The sequence below is a fragment of the Rattus norvegicus genome, chromosome 1, assembly GCF_036323735.1.
Source record: "Rattus norvegicus strain BN/NHsdMcwi chromosome 1, GRCr8, whole genome shotgun sequence".
Taxonomy (NCBI): domain Eukaryota; kingdom Metazoa; phylum Chordata; class Mammalia; order Rodentia; family Muridae; genus Rattus; species Rattus norvegicus.
In genome coordinates this window covers 165,709,858-165,730,862 of record NC_086019.1, presented here as the reverse complement: position 1 = coordinate 165,730,862, position 21,005 = coordinate 165,709,858, and the positions used below count along the sequence as shown (strand labels likewise).

Below are 21,005 nucleotides of genomic sequence, written 5' to 3'. Positions count from 1 at the left end.
GCATGATGTAATTTTAGTACTAGGGACACTACAAAAGGACCACTGCTTAAGTTTAAGGCCAGCCTAGGCTACACGTAGAGTTTTAGGCCTGTTTGGGCTACAGAGTAAGCAAGAAACAGGGGAAAGCATCAACAAACATAAGCTCTACAAATTGTAGTCCTAGAACTTCCTAGCCGGGCAGCCATGGACGTGAGTTGGCCGGCTGGGCTCTCATTTCCCCATCTGTAAAATGCAAATGCAAATAACTGTTCTTTCCTGTGCTCTAACTTAACAAGCAGGTGAAATGTCTACTGCAGCACTTGGCGTGGAGATAAACGCTCTCTGCTGCGAGGAGCTGAGGCTCTTCAGAGGAAAGTTTAACCATGTTCTTTTGAGCATGGAAAGTTCCCCTAGTAACCTCCTCAACTTACCCTCCCAATCCCAGCTCAAATGTGACTACTTCACCTAGGTCTCTAATGTAGAAATTATACCAAGGACTACTCTGCATTCTCGAGGCAGCATATTCCTTCCTTTCACAGTAGTCATGGTCTCTACCTACATGTGTTTGTGCCTGACTAATTTCTCTTGCTTCCACCACACATCACCACAACTCATCACTGACCTCTTACAACTCAAAACAGAATCTAGCACACTGTAGGTGCTTGCTAAGATTCCTTTTTTTTTTTTAAGATTTATTTATTATATCTGAGTACACTGGAGTTGTCTTTAGACGCACCAGAGGGGGCATCAGATCACATTACAGATGGTTGTAAGCCACCATGTGGTTGCTGGGATTTGAACTCAGGACCTCTGGAGGAGCAGTCAGTGCTCTTAACCACTGAGCCATCTCTCCAGCCCCCTTGCTAAGATTCCTTAAGCCCAAAAGTTTTCATTTCTTTAATGTCAAACTATTTTGAATATGTACATTTAGTACTTACCATTATTCCCTAAATAATATTATAATTATAGTATTCATGAGTGTTGCAAATCATCTAGAGATGATTTAAAGTATTTAGAAGGATGTTCAAGATTATATACAAATACCATGACATTCTGACCAGTCAGCAGGTGTGTGTGTGTGTGTGTGTGTGTGTGTGTCTGTACCTGTGTGTGTGTGCTAGAGAGATGACTCAGTGGTTAAGAGCACTTGCTGCTTTTCCAGAAGTCCCAGTTTGGTTCTCAGTATCACATGGTGTTTCACAGCTGCCTTTAACTCCAGAGAATCCAACTCTCCTGGCCTCTGAGGTACCAGGCATGCACTCAGGCAAAACACTCACATAAAATAAAATTATTTATTTATTTATTTATTTATTTATTTATTTATGCATATATGACTATACTGTAGCAGTTTCAGACAGACCAAAAGTGGATATGGAACCCCATTACAGACAGTGTGAGCCACCATGTGGTTGCTGGAATTGAATTCAGGACCTCTGGAAGAGCAGTCAGTGCTCTTAACTGCTGAGTCATCTCTCCAGTCCAGTGAAAAAACCTTTTAAGTGACTGCAGTATAAACTTTCTCTAAGAAGATGTATTATTTTTTCCATTTTTTTAGGTTTATGTATCAAGCTATACTGTAAAGGCGAGTCCACTTGTCAGACATGGTAGCACACTGTGATCCCTGCACTCGCCAGGCTGAAACAAGATCAAGATCGTATTCAAGGCCAACCTTCTGCTCAAAAATAAATAAATCAATAAATCAAGAAAAATAAACAAAAAGCAAATCCTCTTAAATGAAATCTTTATATAGAGCCCTGGGATACAGATAAAAATAGAAGGTTTATATAAAGATATTTGGAGCTCCGCTTGGTTCTTACAGTTTTTATAGAATGGAGTATTAAAAAAAAAAATCACTGTCAGCCCCAAGCAGGAAGTGACACATATCTGAAAGACTTGACAATAAAGAGAGACAACTTGGAGAATTACTTTTGAGACATCTGCAGAGAATTATAAGAATGAGGAAAGCAAAATTCTAGAAATACTTTAAATTTCTAGACTACTGCATGGATATCAAAAACAAAAAAAGGTATGCATATGCCAGAGTAGTAACAACTCCCTTTCACTGAAAACAGTACTAACTCTATCAAACAAATATTAATACTGCCACCCTGACTGAGGAGGTTTTAAAATGTCGAACAACAATCCAATTATCCTGAGATTCATATGTATGATTAACATTCAAATCCAAGTCTGTCATACCTCAAAGTTTATAACTAACTCAGGCAGGTTGCAAGTTCGGTCTGTAGCTGTCTCCTAGCTACAAGTAACTAAGAACTAGTGAAAACCATGTTTGGTTCTAAATCCATATGTCTGGATCCCATTTGAAAGGGTGACAATAATTAGAAGGTCTAGGTGTTGGGGATTTAGCTCAGTGGTAGAGCGCTTGCCTAGGAAGCGCAAGGCCCTGGGTTCGGTCCCCAGCTCCAAAAAAAAAAAAAAAGAACCAAAAAAAAAATAATAATAATAATTAGAAGGTCTAAGATAAGATGATCACCCTCACTTATTTAAAAGTAAAAGGCTAGTATATTAGTTCACAATTGAAATGTATTCACCTTCCAAAGCCTGTCTCACACAGTTGCAGTAAGTACCTGCATTAAGAGAGGAAACATTTATTTCTGCAGTGGATACATGTAACTGCAGACATTCATGACTGATCCAAGTGCTGAGAACAACTAACTGTCAAATGAAGTCATAAATGGACATGTATATAACCTAGAAGGTTCAAGGGACACTGTAGAAAAGGTAACAGAAACAAAGTCAGAGGGCGGAGTGTGCTAGAATGCAGTCTTTGGGGCATGACATGGCACTGTACTTTAGAACGCATAGCAACTGTGATTACAGAGCAGTGCAAGATTGGGCCTGACAACTTCTTGTCAGGAAACCCCACCCCTCCCTGAGGATCTATAGGCTATAGGATAATAATGGTGAAGGGAGACATTTTCTTAGGTAGGATAGCCACTGGTAAGGTACCCATGTTCCTGAAAGCTATCCGAAGGAAAAATCACTGGGTCATCAAAACAAACAAACAAACAAACAAACAAACACCAACAATAAAGTAGGAGCTAGCTAGCTACAGGATTGTTGGAGTGTTGAGAAGGGCAATACCAAGTAAACATGATCAAAATAGTCATGTACATCTATGAAAATGTCAGGATGAAAACCATTATTACGTATAAATTTATACCAATAAAAAGGAAGGGGGGAGGGAAGGAGGGAGAGAGAGAGAGGGAGGGAGGTAAGGAAGGAAGGAGGGAGGGTGGAGGGGGGAACTAGACATGGTAGCACATGCCTTTAATCCCAGTACTCAGGAGACAGAAGCAGGCAGATATCCATGAGTTAGTTACATGAGTTCCAGGCCAGCCTACGCTACATAGCGAGACTGTCTCAAAAAGGGATGCAGGGACTTGTGGAGAAATTTCTAATGTCTAAAAATTTCTTTTATAAATTTGTTCCCAGGCTGGAGAGATGGCTCAGTGGTTAAGAGCACCCGACTACTCTTCCAGAGGTCCTGAGTTCAATTCCCAGCAACCACATGGTGGCTCTCAACCATCTGTAAAGAGATCCGATGCCCTCTTCTGGTGTGTCTGAAGACAGCTACAGTGTACTTATATATAATAAATGAATAAATCTTTTTAAAAAAATAAATTTGTTCCCATTTAGGAGTGTTTGCCAGAAAGCTAGTGACCACATGGGTATTACCAATAAAGACAGTATGTGTGGTTACGAGAATAAAGGTCATTTATTTCCTGTCATTTTCAGTCCATATCACATACCACTTAGGATGTACTGCCCTCACCAGAACAATCAATCAGTACTTGTGTATGGCTCTGTACCATTTACTGATCATGTCTTTGCCATTTATAAAGTATTTCAAGTGTTCCTCACCGCAGTTCTGTAAGGAGGTATTATTTTCAGTTTACCAAAGAGAAAGTTGGTCAGAGAAATTAAATACCAGAGTTCAGATAGCAATTAAAGCTCAAGTATGCTAAAGCTCTGAGTTTGAGGCCAGCCTGGTCTACAGAGTGAGATCCAGGACAGCCAGGGATACAGAACTACACAGAGAAACCCTGTCTTTAAAAAAAACCTCAAAACCTATGTGAATTGGGTCATCACACACACACCCACAACACACACACACACACACAGTGAGACAGAGTTCAACATCTAATTAGATACAGAATAAAATCAAAATTCCTTAGCATATTTGGAGCTGAAGAGATGGCTCAGTGGTTTAAAGCATTTGTCCCTCCAGAAGACCTGAATTTGATTCCCAGCACCCACAACTGCAGCTCACAATCATCTGTAACTCAGTTCCTGGGCTCCGACATTCTCTCCTGACCTTTGTTAGTCCGTATATATGTTCAGGTCTACATTCATACATAAAAAATAAAATCTAGGGCTGGAGAGATGGCTCAGTGGTTAAGAGCACCAACTGCTCTTCCTGAGGTCCTGAGTTCAAATCCCAGCAACCACATGGTGGCTCACAACCATCTGTAATGGTGTGAAGCTGAAGATAGCTACAGTGTACTTATATATAATAAATAAATAAATCTTTAAAAAAAAATAAAATAAAATAAAATCTAGAAAAAAGTGTTATTCCAGTTCTCTAAGGTCCAGCCTTCTAGTTTCCTGTCCAATCTCATCTCCAGCTAACTCAAGGACCTTTCCCTCAGCATAGCACATATTTCCTAGGTTCTGTATCATTGCCTGGGAATCTACTGAAATGCCCTGTCCTCTACAAACCTTGAGCTCCTATGTATCCTTTATCATTTGACTAAAATGCCTCTCCCTTCAGCTCTCCTAGTCTCTCCCACAATAAGGAACAGTTGTTCTTTCTTCCACGTGGCCACTTACTGCTTGTTCCTCTACATACTCTAGTTCACTCCCCTACAGGAAAGCTAACAATATATGTTTCACCCAAATTAAGATCATAAACGACAAAAAATACTGTTTCACCCCCTTAACACCCGAACAAGGTAGCTGTTAAACAAAAGCTTGCTGGATGGACGACAGATAATTGGCCCCAATTTAGGAAATTCCTTCATTAGGCGGCCAGTGAAGCCAGTCAAATGTTTGTCTAATTGTAAGTCATACATCAAGCATGAATAGGTAGAAAACAATTTTAATGCCAAAAGCTTGCAACTTCAGGGGGCCTTGCAAGCAGAGTGCATTCATTTTCACAATCATGACTAAAGGAAAGGGCACTGAGGCAAAGAGCAGAGATAGGAGACTTGGACTGCACTCTTCCAGCCCAGACTCCTAAACTCACTAAGCAGCCTTGTTTCTTGGGATTATCTGTAGGTTAAAAGGACAGAAAAGCAACTGATTGGGCCACACTGTTTCTCCAGCAACTAGCCCTGCTCTTGGGCATTTAACTTCTAATTGTGGGTCCACAGGGCCTTTTCTCTAAATGAATCCTACTGCACCATTCAAAGAACTCCTTTCTAAAAGGGCTCAGAGTTAATAACAACAGAAAAGAAAGTCTTCCCAAGCCTCGAAGTCACAAAATCCACACTATCTGTTTTGATGGAAGTTGCTCCACCTTCTTTTTTTTTCTTTCTTTCTTCTTTTCTTTTTTCTTTTTTCTTTTTTTTTTTTTTTTTTTTTTTTTTTTTTTGGAGCTGGGGACCGAACCCAGGGCCTTGCACTTGCTAGGCAAGCGCTCTACCACTGAGCTAAATCCCCAACCCTGCTCCACCTTCTTTAAACAATAGTTAAGGATCGACTTCTCCCAGCCCCAGCATGCCCTGCAATTGTGTTTCAGGGGAGAAGACCCAGGGGCTGCTTCTCTTTAAACAGCAACTTTGTGCTTAATAATCCATTTGCAGCTGCCAGTAGAAAAGTCACCATAATTTTAGGGGTAAAAAGAAACTCTACGGTTGGGGATTTAGCTCAGTGGTAGAGTGCTTGCCTAGCAAGCACAAGGCCCTGGGTTCGGTCCCCAGCTCCGGAAAAAAAAAAAAAAAAGAAAAAAGAAAAAAAGAAATTCTACTGCTCCTCCTCTTCTTCCTCCTCCTCTTCCTCCTCCTCCTCCTCCTCCTCCTTCTCTCTCTCTCTCTCTCTCTCTCTCTCTCTCTCTCTCTCACACACACACACACACACCTTTCTGTGACCATCACGTTAACCTTTTAAATCATTTTTAGTAGTTTTTTCTGTCTTGCAAATGAGTAAAGTTCTCCAAAGTCAAGCACGTGCTTGATGCTGGCAACAGTTTCTAGACCTCTATGAAGCTTAAGCAAATATTCTCTACCATCAGACTTCATAGTAGAAAAGTGTGTATACCACAGAACCATCATTCATATTTCAGGATATAAAACCTAAATACTGTGATAGGAAGCCCAAATCATAGCTTATCTAAATAACCATGTGCCTGTCATTCTGACCCTCTTTCACAACCCATCTTCCTGTCAAAGTTTTGTCCTAGTTATTCCAAGAGCTACTAAAGGGATCTCACAATTCCTATAAGGTTTACAGATCAGACAACACAACCAAGTCTAAATTATACACTGCCTTGCAGAATTGTACTTTGTTTCTGTGTGTTTTAGATTCAACTTCCTTAATAAACCACCAAAAATATAATTCTTCCATGTTGATTTAAAAAAAATAGGATCTCGTTTTTGCTATGTAGTTAGATCAGGCTGGCCTCAAACTCAGAGATGCGCCTGCCTCTGCCTCCAAAATGTTGGGACTAAAGGAAGGCATGACGTATACTAGGCTCTAAATTCAATCTCATGTTTTGCTTTGTTTTGCTTTCTGTGATAGTGTCTTACCATAGAGCCTGCAGCCTAGAACTTGCTGTATAATCCAGGCTGGCCTCAAACTCATGATCCTCCTGTTTTAGCCTCCCCAAGTAAAAGGATTACAGCCATGGGTGCAAAAGACATGTTAAGGGGTTGGGGATTTAGCTCAGTGGTAGAGCACTTGCCTAGCAAGCGCAAGGCCCTGGGTTCGGTCCCCAGCTCTGACAAAAAGAAAAGAAAAAAAAAAAAAAAAAAAAAAAAAGACATGTTAAGGACATACTGTGTCCACCCTGCCACAGGGCACCAAAAACGTAATAGTCTGAAAAGCAAATATCTCTGGCAAGGCATTGGAAGACATTCAAGTGGTCAGGTAAGTGTGCTGGAATATATGCTGTCTTACTCCTTACCAAACTAACCAGTCCTCAGCTGTAATGAGGCAGAAGAAATCTGCAAGGCTGAGTCACTGGCACTTCCTGAGCTGACTTCAAAGAAACTGACTCTTAAATAGGACAGAAAGACACAGCTGCCAAGAGGAGTCTCAATGCAGGAGCATGCTGTGCACTAATGCCCCCTTTCCTTCTACAACATTAGATCATTCTACTTCTGCCAAGAGATCCCTTATTAGAGGGACTGGCACCCTAACAGGCTATCCATAACCTTGGTTTTCTCTTCCCAATCAATGATAGCCAAGATACTGCCCTTTCCAAGTAGCTCCTCCCCCAGTTTATCAGAGGAAAGGGTGAAAAAAATATTTCCTGAAAACCTCCATTAATCATGGTAAGATCTACAGTACTTTGTACAAGGAAACATGCTTCTCAAACCTACCATGCTTCGACTTTTACTAAAGAGTCAGAATGAGGGGCTTGAAAGAGGGCTCAGCAGTTAAGAGCACTGGATGCTCTGCCAGAGGACCCAGCAGTTCCCAGTACCCACGTGACAGCTCACAGCCATTTGTAAAATTCCATGCCCTTCTGACCAAGGGCACATAGACACTCATGCAGGCAAACCAGCTATACACATAATTTGCCTTTCATTTTTTTATATTCATTTATTTATTATATAAGTACACTGTAGCTGTCTTCAGACACACCAGAAGAAAGCATCACATCCCTTTATGGATAGTTGTGAGCTACCATGTAGTTGCAGGGAATTGAACTCAGGACCTATGGAAGAGCAGTTCAGTGCTCCTAACCACTAAGCCATTTCTCTAGCCCTAATTTTTTGTTAAAAAAAAAAAATTCAGAATGAAGATCTATGAAGCCTGCTTGCCTAACTACAGAATTAAACTGTAAGGGAATAATGTTGGCACATGACTTTGATTCAACACTTTAGGGGGGACAGCAAGAGCTCTGTGAGTTGAGGCCACCTTATCTTCACAGCAAGCTCCAGGTTAGACAAGGCTACATAGTAAGAGAAACAACAAGCTTAGAATAATAAAAAGTAAACAGTAAAGGATAAAACAGACATGGTGGCAAATGCCTGTAGTCCCAGCACTTAGAAAGGTGAAGGCAGGAAAATCAGATGAATTCAAGGTCATCTTCAGCTACAGAGTAAGTTCCGGGTCAGCCTGGGCTGCATGAAACCTTATCTTTAATTTCCTAAAACTATAAAAGACAGGCAGTAGCATGCTTTTATATATGATGAGAGGGATATTAAATCAGGTATGGTGGCGCATACATGTAATCCCAGCACCCTGGAGATAGGCTGAAGCAGGATTTTTACATCAAGGCCAGGCTGGGCTACCCTGTAAAACCCTCTTTCAAAACATCTTTTAAAAAGAAAAAAGTTTGCTGTTACCAAAAGAACAAGCACATTTAACAGAATTAAGAGTAAATATATATGTAATTTAGAATAAAAGAACCAATCAAATAAATGAAATATAAAATGAAAGATTCTGTTTAGGTTCATGTGAAAAGGGCTGCCTATAAGAAAAATACTGGGGTTGGGGATTTAGCTCAGTGGTAGAGCGCTTGCCTAGGAAGCGCAAGGCCCTGGGTTCGGTCCCCAGCTCCGAAAAAAAGAACCAAAAAAAAAAAAAAAAAAAGAAAAAAAAGAAAAATACTGCCCATGGTGGAAAGGCTGTCACTTGAACTCTGGATAGGACGGAGCTATCTAAGACATATAGGCAGTCTCTAGAACATGATTCAGTGCACAGTCAAAAGAAGAAGGACCATAGCAGAGGGTCTCAGAAGTACAAGGTGTTGGGGCTGGAGAGAGGGCTCGGCAGTTAAGAGCACTTACTGTTCTTCCAGAGGATCCTGGTTCAATTCCCAGCGCCCATACTATGACTAAACTGCCTACAGCTCCAGTCCCAGGGGATCCAGTGCCGCCTTCTGGCCTCCATAAGCAGTGTGCGAATATGATACACAATAACACGCAGACATTTAAAAAGGACAGAAATAAAACAGGGAAGCACACAAGGTTGGACACAGAGACTATATCCTGTAAGACTAGAGAGAAAACAAAAACAAAGCTAAAGAATGGCAGTTATAGGGCGTCTGATTGTTGTTTAACATGGGAAGGATTCTCTGCACACTATAGATGTTGAAAACAGGGGACCCACCAACATCCATTCCATCATGAATGGGGGTTCATGATGCTGTACCTCTCCCTGAGGAGCTATAGGCAGTGACAGCTGTTGGGGAGAAGGGTCATTTTTCAGTGATGTAGCTACGAACAAAGTGCCCTTGTTCAAGTAAGTAACACCCCCATGTTCACGCAGACAACCCGAACTAAATACAGTGAGTGTCTGTCTGTCTGTCTGTCTGTCTGTCTGTGTGTGTGTATCTCTTTTCTGTCTCTCTGCTCTGTCTCTCTGTATATGTGTGTGTTTCTTTGTGTGTATGTATGTGTCTCTCTGTTGTCTCTGTCTCTTTGTGTGTGTCTCTGTGTCTGTCTGTGTATCTCTCTGTGTGTTTGTGTCTGATTGTGTCTCTGTCTCTCTGTATTTGTGTGTCTGTCTGTCTTGCTCTCTGTGTGTCTCTGTGTCTCTCTGTCTCTGTCTGTCTCTGTCTCTCATACACATTTCTTCCTCACTGTTGCTTAGTTCTTCTTGATGATAGCAGTTGGTTGCATTGGTCTCAGTTTCTTTTTAAACTTTTAGAACCAACCTTAAAGTGCCCTCTATCAGCTGGGCAGGCTTGAACTAAGACTGGTTTCCCTAGGGACCTCCTAAGAAACCACTGGCAACCAAGCAACATACACTCTCCAGAGAATCTGGGTACAGCTGTTCCATCTCCCTCCAGACTTCTCGAGTCTGATAACTTCCCTCTGTTTCCTATTCTGGATGAGGAAGCCACTTTATACAGTTAATATACCAAAACTACTTTCCTTAAGATTCCTTTGGCTTGTTAAGCCCTCCAACAAAGGCTCAAAACTATTTCCTTTATTGAGTTCACTCTTAAAATAACTGTCAGTATGGTTTCGGTTTTGCTGACTGCACCAAACTGACACATAGATAAATAAATTGAACTCAAATGAAAGAAAACCTGGTGTGGAGGGCTAAAAAGACCCTGACTCAAAAAGGATCCTGGGGGAGGTCTGCAGTTCAGTGTAGAGACCCTAGATTCAACACCCACTACTACAAAAGCAAGCTAAGAAAGAAAAGGAAACCCTAGAGCAAGGAACCAACTCGAAGTTGCATTGGCGCACAACTTAACAATCTAGTAATGTCAGAAATGTCAGACAGGGTCTAAAGAGATGGCTCGGCAGTTAAGAGTACTCCCTTCAGAGGGCCCAGGCTTGATGCCCAACACCTACACCTACACTGTGGCTCACAATTCTAACGACAGTTCCAGAGGATCTGACGCGATCTTCTCACCTCTTTGGACACCAAGCACAAAAATAGTGCGTGTGTGTGTGTGTGTGTGTGTGTGTGTGTGTGTGTGTGTGTGCGCGCAAAATTTCCATATAATTTTTCACTTTGTCTTTACTTTTATTTTCATTTTAGGTCCAAGGGTGTATATATGGATGTATGTGGCTGTATGTACATGCATGTACATGTAATGCTCACAGACGCTATCAGACTCCCCTGGAAATGAGTTATAGATGGTTGTGAGCTGTAATATGGGTGCCTGGAGCTCACCCCTCATCCTCTAGAAGATCAGTAAGAGCTTTTGGCCACTGAGCCACCTCTCCCAGCCCCTGACCCTTTTAAATTTTTTAAGTTAAAATTTAAATGAGCTGAAGAGATGGCTCAATGGTTAAGCATTGGCTGATCTTCCAGAGGATCTGGGTTTAATTCCAGCACCACGCGGGAGCCTAAAACTGCTATAACTCCAGTTCAAGGGGATCCGGTGCCTTCTTCTGGACTCCTTGGGCACCAGGCACACATGAGATATACAGACATACATGCAGACAAAACACTGAGATACATCATCAGATAAAATAACTTTTTTTTTTCCCAGAGCTGAGGACCGAACCCAGGGCCTCAGCTAACCACTGAGCTAAATCCCCAACCCCATAAAATAACTTTTAAAAAAGAAATATATGGCACCCTCATAGGTCTAGTTTACTTTTTATAACCTTGACTGGCCTGGCTCTCTCTGTGTAGACCAGGCTGGCCTCGAACTTCGAGCACTTCCTGGAGTTAAAGGTGTGTGTGCCGTCACTCCAGGCCAGCTGCATATCCTGTGCCCACAAAAGTCAGTGAGATCACTGTACAGAGGTTGAGACTCAAACTTTACTACTGGCAGAAAGACAGGAGGAAAAGAATCTGTCCATGGGAAGATAAGGAAACTTCTCTTGCAGATCTAACAAAGTAGGAAGAAAATTCCTTCTACCCATTCAAAATTACAGAGGGGTACAAGAGTGTATTTATAGTTACTGGTCAAATTTACACAATACTTATGGTCTGGAAATTTACAAGTAAATTTAAATTACAAACACTTTGATCTTAGGATGAAAACAACATTGATTCATCCAACAGAAGAAAAAACACAAAGCACAAAAACAGAACAATGTATAGGAAAACATGGATCAAAACCACAGCGAGATAGACTATACTTACGTTAAGAATGGCAAAAACAGGGCTGGTAAGACACTCAGGAGTAACGGCACTTGCAGCCAAGTCTGAGGACTCAAGTTCTATTCCTCAGAATTCACAAGGTAGAAGGGAAGAACCAATGTGCCTTAGTTGTCCTCTGACCTCTACATGTACAGTAACACACAATAAATAAATGAATGAATGACTGGATAGATAAATAAATATAAATAAATAAATGGCAGGTTTTTTTTTAAAGAAAGATAGCAGAAACCTAAGATTCTAATACCAAATACTGGCAAGAATATTTAGCAGCCAGCCAGGCTGTGGTGGTACACATCTTTAATTCCAGCACTTGGGAGGCAGAGACAGAAGTATCTCTGAGTTTCAGGACAGCCAAGGCTACACAGAGAAACCCTGTCTGGAAAAAACAAAACAAAAACAAAAGATATTTAGCAAATCATACACTGGATATTTAGTTTTCATACACTACACTATCACTGAAATAACCACCTTGAAAAACGTGATAATTTCTTTAAAAGTTTAATGCACACACACACACACACACACACACACACACACACACACACATATGCCATACTACTCCAAAAAGAAATGTCTATTCAAATATTTGTACGTGAATGATCAAAGAAATCTTAGCCATAACAACCAAAATATGCAGACCCTACATGTCTATCAGCTGGGGAAGGAGCCCAGTGTAACACCTGAGCTCAGCTCCCCGAAACCAACAAGGATAGAGGGAGAAAACACTCGGAAGGTGCCATCTGACCCCATACTCAACTGCAGCACGGGCACCCACACAAACGGATACAAACACTGCAATACATTTCTTTTCTTTTCTTTTTTTTTTTTTTCGGAGCTGGGGACTGAACCCAGGGCCTTGTGCTTGCTAGGCAAGCGCTCTACCACTGAGCTAAATCCCCAACCCCCTGCGATACATTTCTGAAAAATGTTTTTAAATTAGATATCAGAGTCAGACTGGCCTATAAAACATGCTCCAGGCCAGCCGGGGCTACAGAGCATTCAGTCTTTAAAAAGAAAGAAAAGTCAAAATATTACAGGAGAAGCCACAAATTTAAAGCTCTAGAAAAACAATCTGTAGAGGCAAAGAGAAGATGGGTGGTTTCCCAAGACCAGTTTAAAAGGAAAGATCTACTATAAAGAAACATGAAGACATTTCTGAGTGTGTAATGTCTTGTATGTGACAGGTTTTCCTAGCTGTCTATCTCTCTCAAAGCTCTTTAACTGAAATGAAGTTTGCCATACATAAATTAGAGATAAATAAGGATGATTTTTAAATTTTATTTATATTTATCATATGTACAATGTTCTGCCTGGATGTATATATGTCTGAGTGAGGGTGTCAGATCCCCTGGAACCGGAATTACAGACCGTTGTGAGCTGCCATGTGGGTTCTCGGAATTGAACCAGGGTCCTTTGGAAGAACAGCCAGTGCTTGCTCTTAACTGCTGAGACGTCTCTCCAGCCTCTATACATGTAAGAGGGCTAGACTTATTGCTCAGTGGTAGAACACTTGTGTCACATATCCTGGGTTCAACTTGTAGCACCATGAAAACAAGCAAGCAAGCAAACAAGCTCCTGGGAGAGTTAATCCAAACCAGGCCACATATAAGACTCCTGTAAATTATATACTTCTAATCCCTGCACTGTGGAGGCTGAAGCACTAAGATTTCCAGTTCAACACAAACCTGGGTCAAGGAAGAAGACTGTTCCTTTTATTTTAATAAAGGGAAGAAGAATATGAAAACATACGTCAGCAGTTAAAAGCACTTGCTGCTCCTCCATAGGACAGAGTTCAGTCCCCAGCACCCACACTGGGCCGCTCACAACCAACTGTAACTGCAGCCTCAGGTGATCCAGCTCTCTCCTGGCCTCTGCAAGCAATCCACATGAATGCCATATATCTTCACAGATACATATCTACACACAAGTGCTAAGAATAACGCCCTTTTTAAGGTGCCAATAGATGATGCGCCTTTACATATGAACTCACAACCAAACTATAAAATACTTGAGTAACCTATTATGAAAGAATCAGTTATGGAATGTCAGGACACTATCCTAACAAAGTGCAGATAACTGAATGATAAAAACTGCACATTAACTCGATTTAAAGTTATCACAGACATAACTGGAGAGATGGGGTAGAAAGAGCTTAAAAGTGCATCTGCTCCCTAGCACTGCAAAAAGAAAAATAAAGGTGCAGAAAGCAGTCCAACACCGAGATGGACTATTTGCTTTTGGTAATGGTTTCATTCTTGCACACGCTCATTTTGAATCTGAACACTTCTTGAAAAGCTTAGTGTATAGTATGTAAAATCAATGACCTCAGAACCTTCTGGCCATCTGTTCTTACCTATTACACAGATATCAAAACAGCCCTTGCTCAGCTCTGTTTAGGCATCCAAGATAGGGCTGTATCTGCAGCCCAACGATTCTACAATTCTTTTTTTTTTTTAAAGATTTATTCATTTATTATATGAGTACACTGTAGCTGTCTTCAGACACACCAGAAGAGGGCATCGGATCTCTTTACAGGTGGTTGTGAGCCACCATGTGGTTGCTGGGAATTGAACTCAGGACCTCTGGAAGAGCAGTCAGTGCTCTTAACCGCTGAGCCATCTCTCCAGCCCTTCTACAATTCTTAGTTCAAGGCATTCATCCCACTTCCTTATTTCAGAAGTAAAAATAAACTTCCAAAGAGATATTAATGTTTCTTAGTGAACCATCAGGTAAAATCTCAAGCTGAGAAGAGTCAGACTGGCTTTAGACTAAGATTCAGACCTTACAATTAGTTGTCATGTGCTTGAACTTGGACCAATAAAGAATCCTTTGTGCTTCTTCTCTAAAGGAGAAAAATACCACACAGAAACTGAACACATGTACCCACTCCTGTGCCTGAAAGCTTCACTTGATCTGAATACTCATCTTGCACAGACACAGTTAAGATATCCACAGGGCAGAAAGTCTCACTACTCCCTTCCTTACCAGCAAAGTTTCTTGCCCATAACAGAGTTGTGAGAGCAGTAAGACTTGACAAACCCAGAACTTTGGAAACAAAAGACTAAGGCACAAAAAAAGAAAAAAAAAATATATAAATACGGAGTAGAGCAAGTTAAGTAAATTATGTTTTCAGGAGGCAGTTTCATCCTTCCCCTCCTCCCCACTACCACCAAAAAGAAGGATAATGTTATGCTGAAATTAAAACAAATACCATCACCAAAAAATGAGCTAGACTGCCTAGCATGGAGAGGTCAACCTACTCCATCTTGGGACTGGCCTCATCTTAAAAGAAAAAGAACCTGAGAACTTGACCTGTAGCTGAATCCAAGATGCACCCAAGTACCAGGAAGAACCCCATGGCTTGTCCTTGGCCCATACCCTAGAGTTATTCCCTAGATACTACTTCTTAGCAACAGTCAATCAAGATTAGTCTGATTGTCTCAGCACCCACCTGTCAGCTTACAATAGTCATTCAATTAGATGCTTGCCAGGCTGTAAACCCCCCTCACTTACTCACCATTTCCCATAAAACCTTGTCCTGCTGAGGCTGTTTCACCCATCCTGCTACGTCAGGGTCAGAGGTGAGTGAGCCCCAGTTTGAGCCTGAATAAAAGAGACCCTTGTGTGACTGCATCAGAATCGGTTCCGTGGTGGTTTGGGGGTCTTAAGAACAGATATAACGGGGTTGGGGATTTAGCTCAGTGGTAGAGCGCTTGCCTAGGAAGCGCAAGGCCCTGGGTTCGGTCCCCAGCTCCGAAAAAAAGAACCAAAAAAAAAAAAAAAAAAGAACAGATATAACATTTTGGTGTATTGGCCGGGAAAGCCTCCACAACTTCCAGGACTACTGACCAGAGGGGTCTTGATACTGGTTATTTCTGAATGTGTTCATGTTTGTGTAGCACCACAGTAATTCTGTCCTAGTCTGCGCAGCACCGTGGTAACTTTAGTTCCCGGCGGCACTGGGGTAGCTTTGGTTCCAGGTGTCTGCACAGCATCAGGTCTATGTCATTGTTTGTCCTGGGTCTCTGCACAACGCTGTGGTTACTTTGGTTCTGGGACTTGAGAATTGGCTTTGAATCTGTAATTCTCAGAGGTAGCTAAAGCTGATGCACTGGGAGGTCGAAACCAAGTGGGGCTGGAAGACAGACATTCCAGGCCCCAATCAGGAGACCTTGGGGTCTCTATCTGGGATGCTGGGCGCAGGGAGCAGTGAGTGCCACCTTCTGGTTATTTCTCACTCTCTCCTGACAGACAGGAGAAGAATTTTTCTTGTTTTGGTCATTGTCTTGTCAGGATTATCTACCCTTGAGTTTCTCATTACAGGGTGACTTTGACAAATGCTAACATGGGACAACTGCCTTCCACTCCACTAGAACTGTTTCTTAGCCATTTTAAGGATGTTAAAACTAGGGGGCAGAATCTTTCTGTCATCATTAGGAAGATAAACTAACCACATTTTTGCAAGTCAGAATGGCCAGCCATCAACACTGGCTGGCCCCAGGAGGGATCCTTTGACCTGGGAATGGTCCAAGGGATCAAGAAAGTCATTTTTAAACCCAAACTCGGCCACTCAGACCAAATACCTTAAGTGGTGGTCTGGCAAGACTTCCTAGAGGACTGGCCTTAACTTGGCTTAAACTTTTTCTGCCCAAACAACGAGCAGAAGTTTTTGCTTGGCTAGCAAAAAGCCCAAGGATATGAGGGAAGAGACACCGGACTACTTCTTCTGCACCATCCCTCTACCTGGTCCTCCAAGGAGGAATGAAGGAGAATATTCTTTCCACCCCCCATCTTCTTCTACCCCTTAGAGGGAACAGCAACCACTGCAGGCAGCTGTCACAGGCAGACCCACCACAGGCATCGAGAGTGGAACGAAGCCACCAGGGGCTGCCTCCTAAGCCTGAGTCTGTTGTCTTGCCCTTGCATGCAGCAGAGCCAGTCGATGATCAAAGAAACCAACCTCATCGCTATTGGCCTTCACCACTGGAAAACTCAGAACTCCCCTTTTCAGATAACCCTTGAGATTTAATTGATCTCTTAGAGACAGTCCTCTTCCCCCACCAGCCCACTTGGCTGATTGCCAACAGCTTTTGCAGATTCAGAAGAGGGACAGAATCCAGACAAAGGCCAGGAAATTGATTCCTGCCCCCACAGGGGAACCCACCAATAACCAAACAACTAGTGATGCTGACTTTCCATTAACCCACCTAGATTGGGACTTTAACACTGTTCAAGGTAAGGGGAGACTCTTGGTGTACCCCCAGGCTCTGCTGGCAGGTCTCAAGGCCGTGTGACAGTCCACTTACCTGGGCAAGGTATATGACATTGGTCAGGAAGACAATGAGAGCCCCGCGGCTTTCTTAGGGAGGGTCATGGAGGCATACCAACAATACACCCCCATGGACCCAGAATCACCAGGAGCAAAAGCAGTGGCAGCTCCAGCCTTTATTAACCAGGCAGCACCATGTATCAAGGGAGAGCTCCAGAGGGTCTGAGAGACCTAGTGACAGTGTGTTTAATGGAAGGGAGGGTACAGAGGAGTAGATGAAGGCAGAGAAACGGAGGGAGGAAAGACAGGTGAGAGGGCAGAGGCAACAGACTCTCAACCTGGCAAAGATCCTGTTGGCGCCACAGCCAAACCAGAAGACCATAGGAACCAGAAACAGATGGCTTCCGGAGAAGGAGGTAAGACCCAATGTGCTTATTGTGAAGAAGAGGGCCACTGGGCCGGGGAATGTCCCAAGGAAAAAAACGCCTATTCAAACCATGGACTTGGAAGATGAAAACGGGGAAAATAGGGAGAACAGGGTTCAGACCCCTCTCCCCGAGCCCAGGGTAACCCTAAAAGTGGAACGAAAACCCACCAGCTTCCTTGTAGATAGTGGAGCTCAACATTCTGTCTTGCTGACGCCTAAAGGTAAAGTCTCTTCAAAGAGATCCTGGGTCCAAGGGGCAACAGCAAGTATACGATACTCATCAACTACCTGAAGAACAGCAGGCTGGGGAGAGGGCAGGATAACTCACTCATTCCTTGTACATGAATGCTCCTATCCCCTCTTGGGGAGAGATTTGTTGACAAAAATGAGGGCACAACTACATCTCTCCCAAGAGCAAGCCAAGCTATTAGATTCAGAGGGAAGCCTATTCATGTCTTGACCACCACTCTGGCTGAAGAGTATTGGTTGTTTGAGCTCCTCCCCACTTCACAGGATGAAATTGCCACTTGGCTAGATTGCTTCCCCAATGCTTGGGCAGAGACAGAAGGAGTCGGGATGGTTAATCATCAGACCCCAATTTGGACTGAGCTCAAGCTGAGGGTGGGCCCTGTACAGGTCCGACAGTACCCCATGCCCGATTGCCAGGGAAGGTATAACCCCTCCCCCATATCAGGAGACTATTAAATGTGGGGATCCTGAGACCATGTCAATTGGCCTGAAACAACCTCCTTGGCACCAAAAAGCCAACGCCTCTTTGCCTATGAATGGCACGATCCAGAGCCTGGGATTAGTGGACAGCTGACTTGGACCCAGCTGCCAAAGGATTTAAGACTTGCCTACCACCTTTGATGAGGCCCACCATGAAGACCTGAGTACAGAACCCAGCACCCTAACATGACTCTTTTGCAGTACATGGGTAACCTCCTGGTGGCAGCAGAGACAAAACAAGAATGCCCGAAGGGAACCCAAGACTCTCCAGTATGTAAAGGAATTATTGGGGTCCGCTGGACTCTGCAGCATATGGTTAGCAGGTTTTGCAGAAATAGCTAAGCCACTATATGAGGCCAAAGGGCCCCTGAGAGCTTTGTGTGAACAGAGAAACATCAGAAAGCCTTCAACGCCTTAAAGAAGGCCTTAATTTCTGCACCAGCCTTGAGGTTGCCTGATGTGACTAAGCCCTTTCATTTCTTCCTGGATGAAAGATCTGGGATAGTAAAAAGGGACACTGACTCACACTCTTGGGCCCTGGCATCAACCAGGGGCCTAACTCTCAAAGAAATTAGACCTGGTGGTCAGAGGCTGCCCCCTTGCTTACACATCATTGCCATAATGGCCCTCCTGGTCAAGGATGCTGACAAACTGTCATTTGGCCAGAGCCTGACCATCACCATGCCTCATGCTATCGAAGGGTATTTAAACAGCTCTCCCCTGACCCTGGGTGGATGGCTTACCAACACTAGAATGACTCATTATCAATCTCTCCTCTTAAACACCCCACCCCCCCAGTTCAGGTCCCAACCAAGCCAAACCTTGATGGACCACTGTATGACTGCTTGGACATTCTGTTCCACATCCAGGGGACCAGACCAGATCTTCAAGACAGCCCTTTGATGGGTACAGAGATAACATGGTTCACCAATGGTAGTAGCTTCATTCAAGAGGGACAGAGGTGTACTGCAACATTAGTGGTCTCAAACACTGAGATCATATGGGCAGAGCCACTCCCAACTGGAACATCGGCCCAGAAAGCTGAACTAATAGCTCTAACCAAGGCGTTGGAGCTGGGAAAAGACAAGAAACTTAATATTTACACTGATAGCCTGTATGCCTTTGCTACCACTCATGTCCACGAGGCTATTTATAAGGAGAGAGGCCTTCTGATGACAGAAGAGAAGACTATCAAAAATACAGAGGAAATCCTCTCCCTACTAAGGGTCATATGGGGGCCTAAACAGTTGGTTATCATCCACTGTCCAGAGCATCAAAACAAAAAAGACGCCATCTCAAAGGGCAACAAGAAAGCAGATCAAACAGCCTAGCAGGTAGCCCTAGAAATTAGGCCCCTCCTGCTCCCTAAACCCATGAGGCCTCACACTCTCCAACTAGCCACATATGCTACAGAGGATGTGATCTGGGCCAGGAATCTACCTATGTCTCAGTGTCATAAGGGGTGGTGGAGGACAGCAGACTGCAAACTAATTGTACCAGAGGAAATGGGTCTGCCTGAACTCGAGCTTGAATAAGAGACCCTGGTGTGACTGCATCAGAATCCGTTCCTGGTGGTCCTTTGAGGCTTGTAAACAGGTGCCAAAACAAACCAGAAAAGGAAAAACAAAAACCAAAAAGTTGAGTAAGTTACGCTTCTATTCCCTTAAGCCCAAGAAAATACAACACTCCAAGACATAAAGTAATGGCCATGACATACTCAAATCAGTCATCAGGACAAATATATAGTCACTACCTAGAAGGGCAGACAAATAAGGGAAAAGACCCTAATAATAGATAAGTGCGACTGCAGAGGTAAGCAAAAGAGGTTTCCCAGCTAAGCAAGGCTCTGCACGCCTTTGATCCCAGCACTTGGTAGGCAGAGGCAATTGGATCTCTGAGTTCAAGGCCAGTCTGGTCTACAAAGTGAGTTCCAGGACATCCAAGACTAAAAAGAGAAACCTTGTCTTGAAAAACACAAAAACAACAACGACAATACCTTAGATGTGTATTCTTGAAGGTGTTTGCAAAAACACTGTTATCTGATTTGCTTCTCACACCCACGAAGTAGATAAGGCAGGTAAGATCACTGTTTACCTACAAAGTGCATCCCAACACAGTCCCTTCCCATCATTTATGTTCAGTGTTCAACACCCCCCAAATACAGCAAAACTCGAACCAACTGCAATGCAACCCTTACTAAGGTAAACATAAACCTCTGGGTCCCCACCTATAAAACATGAACAAGGTTGTTAGGAAAATTAAAAAGATGATCCTCTATACCAGCAAAACGTCAGAAACACTGGAAGCTAAGAAGATGCCCTGCTGCTATCATTAACAATAAACGAGCACCTGGCGTAACAGGACCCTCAGGGACAATCCTTTGAATATTTCACAGCTCCCGCGACGCTCCGCGATCCTCAGCCACAATCCCATTAACAAGCCCCCAAACAGATCCACCCCCTCGAAAATCGCCTACTCCCACAAACCTGGCCCCCGGTAGGTTCTCCTTTCACCCTCGGTTACGAAGGAGACCTTCCTCTCGCACCGGCGTGATCAAACAGCAGCCACTCTAGGCCTAGCCATCCCGAGAGCACTCAAGCCGCACGCTAGCCAAGGGCCCGTGCCGGTTACCTGGCCGCGCGCGCTGCTCCGCCACGAGCCCGCCGGACCACACCTCACCTCAAGTTGTCTCTCGCACAGTGAAGATACGATTAGTTTAAACTATGATCCCGCCCCCTCTCGCCGCCCTCTCATTGGCCCCACTCGGCTGTTGTTCGCCGGGCACTCTGGCGGACCCGGGAAAAGGAAGTACAAGGGCCACTGTAAAGGGAAAAA

The 21,005-nt window shown here is 43.3% G+C and overlaps 1 protein-coding gene across 6 annotated transcripts in view; it reads right to left on the bottom strand.

Annotated features, from left to right (window-relative positions):
- Positions 1-20,970, bottom strand: part of Numa1 (nuclear mitotic apparatus protein 1) — a 74,956-nt gene extending 53,986 nt beyond the window's left edge. For 4 of the 6 annotated variants that reach the window (XM_039113343.2, XM_039113350.2, XM_039113354.2 and 1 more), the window contains exon 1: positions 20,802-20,939. The gene's annotated coding sequence lies outside the window, so the exon portion shown is untranslated. The other 2 variants (XM_063262821.1, XM_039113349.2) reach the window with 2 other exon arrangements.
- Positions 20,971-21,005: the final 35 nt, after the last annotated feature.